Raw genomic sequence first — 4,100 nt, 5'->3', positions numbered from 1 at the left:
CATTTGTCTTATGGTATACCGTATATTCATCCCCTTTGTGTATATACTTAGGAGTAGAATTGCTGGGTCCTGGATATATGTATACTCAGTCAGCTTTGGTAGATACTACCTAACAACTCAGAACTTTCACAGCATGAAACAATTCACTCTGAAGGGAAACAACCAAATGTAATCAATATGGTGATGGTTCAACCAGCGAATTCATGCAAGAGGAAAATTCTATAAATTATGTTGAGGAAATTGGCATGCAAATTGTGCAGACTTATGGCTACAACCCAAATCTTAATAGCTAATTCCAGACTACTGAAAGCAATGTGAGATTGCCTTTAATCACAGTAATGCCTTATATGACATTAAAAAAAAGGCATGCTATAAAAAGGGGAGCACCCAGTATTTCCTTGTTCCACATTAGAGAATTATTTAAAAGATGTATTTACGTATGCATACATAAACTGGGGTGCAGGCCAGAGGTGCAAAGGTTGAGGGGATTCACCAGAGACAGAGTGGGGAGCAGAACAGGTGGATCTACTGAAATCCACTGCTGAGGGGAGCAAGCTGACCCACATGGCGCAGCAGACCTCTCCTGACCTGCCCGCTGCTCCCCTCAGCAGTATATTTCATCGATCTGCCTGTTCTGCTCCCCACTCTGTCTCTGGTGAATCCTCTGGCTGCCCCTGCAGTCTGTACCCCAGTTCTGTATGCATAAATAAATCTTTAAATAAAAGTCCAGCCACACTGAGATCATAGTCTTTGTTGATACTCCAACCCCAGTCAGTTGTGCCCCACTGGCTCTGGACCATCAGCCAGTACCTGCTGCCCATACGTTTAAGATGGCACCTTAGAAATCTAGTCAGGTGTTCAGATGACTGTAGTCTCTGCTGATGTCCAACTGGATATACATAAGAGACCCATGTAAGAGCATGTCATCTAAGCCTTCTTAAGTTCCTGACCCACAAAATGGTTGGACTTTTAGAATTATATGTGATTAAAGGAAAACGATCTATTAGTATCTGTATTATAAAAAATAAAGGTATGAATATTAATTCCAGAGTCAATAAGCAAAAAGTGTGGTTACTGCGGGACACTTGGGCATGAGTAAAAACGGGCCCTGAGATTAAAGCTGGGTATAGTTTTTAGTTTAATTACATACCCCATAGAATGATGCTATACAGGCATTTCTCATTTCCTGGCAGTATACTTTACTTACCAACAATTTCATAGGTTAACTTAGCCAAGTCAAATGCATACTTCCAATTTTTGAAAATAGTTGCAAAAGAACCTGCTGTGGATACTGCACAAAGAAGCAAAGTCCCAGGCAGAGATTCATTTCCATGAGGTTCCATGAAGATGCACAGAGAAATGAAGACGTGACACACATAGCACAAAGCACACTGTATCATAAGTACTTCTGAGGTACTTATGATGAGTCAAGTGTACATTTAATAAGATGTGGAGTTTAATTGTATATTCTGTTCCTGATGTGTTTTCATTGCTTGAACAAATTGATATGTCAGTAAGGACCACCAGAGAGCCCTCCTGGTGGTGCAATGGGTTAGGATGCAACATTGTAAGCTAGCCTCATCGCTTCAGTATGAACTCGATCTCGGTCCCAAAGGTGATCCACATGGAACAGCAGACCTCTCCTGTCTCCCTGCTGCTCCCCTCAGCAGTGTACTTCGTTGATCTGCCTACTCTGCTCCCCACTTCTTTGGTAAATCCTGGCACTGCACCTGCACCTCATACCCATTATGTATGCATAAATAAATCTTTTTTTTTTTTTTTAAAAAGACCACAAGAAGTAGTGTTTTTTCAGGCCACCAATACACTTCACTGCCCTTCTGAGGCAGGCTTTCTTTCTTTTTTTGCGAGAACTAACATAAAGGCCAGAGGTGCAGTGCTGGGAGGTGAGAAGACTCATCAGACACATAGTGGGGAGTAGAGTAGGTGGAGCTACTGAAATACACTGCTGTGGACAGGAACAGCAGGCAAGACAGGTCTGTTGTTTCATATGGGTTAGTTCCCTGGCCAGGGATCAAACTCAGGCCACCACAGCAGTGACAGCGCTGAGACTTAACCCCTAGGTCACCAGAGAGGCACCCATTGGGGCTGTGGTGGCGTCTCCGGGGGTGCTTTATATGCTCTGAATCAGCACCCAATATATGGCACTTTTTCTCCTGGGGTCCCAGGATCAAGGGGGAGTGTTACCTCCTGATGAACCTCTAGCTGAAATTGGCGTAGGCTCTGCTGGACAAAGACCTTACTTCCAAAGGCAGGGTGCTTCCACCAGGAGACACAAAAATGATGCTAATCTGAAAGCCGAGGCTGCCACTTGGTCGCTCAGTCCTTATGCTTCTGGTAAGTGGACAGTCAAAAGGCTAGTCTTGATGAGTGCCTGACCCTGATCACCAAGAAGAAACTGGGTTGTTACTACACAACGCATGTAAGGAAACGGTCACAGGTGCCTGTGGTAGACTCTGAAGTCCAGCAATTCATGACTCCTGGGCCCCAGGCCCTCGTGGAATCCCATTCCCCCAGGTGGGGTTCACTTAACAATTTCTAACCAGTGGAATATGGCAAAGGCCATGGAAACCACTGGTATTACAAATGATTATCACTTTTTATTGGCAGAAGACTTCTGATTCTTACTGGCTCTGATGAAACAAACTGCCTCCTGGACAAGCTCCTAGCCAAACAAGCAGCACAATACTGGGGCCCTCAGTTTAGGAGCAGGAACTAAACCTTGCCGATAATCACAAGCTTGAAGTGGTCCTCTCCCAGCTATGTCTTCAGCAAGTCTTGATCCACACCTGACTGTAGCCTTATGAGACTTTAGCACATGTACCAAGGCTGTGCTCAGCCTTAGGAACCCCAGAAAACATGTTACTGGCTGTGTGATAAGGCTGTGGGCATTTGTCACACAACAGCAAACAATTCGTTTTATCATAATGTGATTCCATCTATGTTTAACTGCCAAGTGCCCCCTCCTTTAGGGCAGGTGGGAAATTCAGGCCACTCAAACCCCAGCCTGTGCAAAGGAGCCCTTAACAGTCCCACCCCAGTTCAATAAAATCCAAATGAGGGAACCACCCTTGTGGCACAGAGGTTGAGTCTCAGCGCTATCACCTCTACAGTTCAAGTTTGATCCTGGCCAGGGAGCTGACCCACATGGCGCAGCAGACATCTCCTATCTCCCTGCTACTCCCCTCAGCAGTGGATTTCAGTAGATCTACCTACTCTGTTCCCCACTCTAATCACTAGTAAATCCTCTCACCCCCATACTTCTGGCCTACACCCAGTTCTTGTAAGGATAAATAATCTTTTTTTTTAAAGATTTACTTATTCATCTAGAACTGGGGTATAGGCCAGAGATGCGGAGGGTGAGAGGATTCACCAGAGACAGAGAGGGGAGCAGAACAGGCAGATCTATGAAGTACACTGCTGAGGGGAGCAGCGGGCGGGCCAGGAGAGTTCTGCCTCGCCATCTGGATCTCTCCAGGGGTAGGCAGGGATCGAACTCATGAGGAAGTGGCTTAAGCTTCTTAGTGCTGTGCTTTAACCCACTGCACCACCAGGGAGGGCCTAAATAACCTTTTTTAAAAGTAATATAATCCTGTAAGAAAAGTATAAAATAAAAAATGTTACATTTGACTGAGAGTCAGCTTCCAACATCCAGAAAGGAGGGTGGGGAAATCAGCAACCAGCGTTGCTAAAATGTATTACAGTATGTTCCCTGAAGTGTTGAATTTTAATTAAAGTTATGAAACATGAAAAAACAAAGAAACATGAAAGCATAACCCATACTCAGGGGGAAAAATAGGCAACAGAAACAGAGCGCCCAAGTGTCACGTTTCACAGCCAAGAACATAAGCAGCAAATGAAATTACTTTTTTTTTTAAAGATTTATTTATTTATCATACAGAACTGGGGTACAGGCCAGAGATGCGGAGGGTGAGAGGATTCACCAGGAACAGTGGGGAGCAGAACAGGCAGATGGACGAAGCACACTGCTGAGGGGAGCAGCGGACGGGCCAGGAGAGGTCTGCCACGCCATGTGGTCACCTCTGGGGCAGGCGGGGATCGAACTCATGCGGAAGTGGCTT

This window comes from Condylura cristata, unplaced genomic scaffold, assembly GCF_000260355.1.
Source record: "Condylura cristata isolate star-nosed mole 26May11 unplaced genomic scaffold, ConCri1.0 scaffold00028, whole genome shotgun sequence".
In the NCBI taxonomy this organism is placed as follows: Eukaryota; Metazoa; Chordata; class Mammalia; order Eulipotyphla; family Talpidae; genus Condylura; species Condylura cristata.
This window is presented reverse-complemented; position numbering follows the sequence as displayed.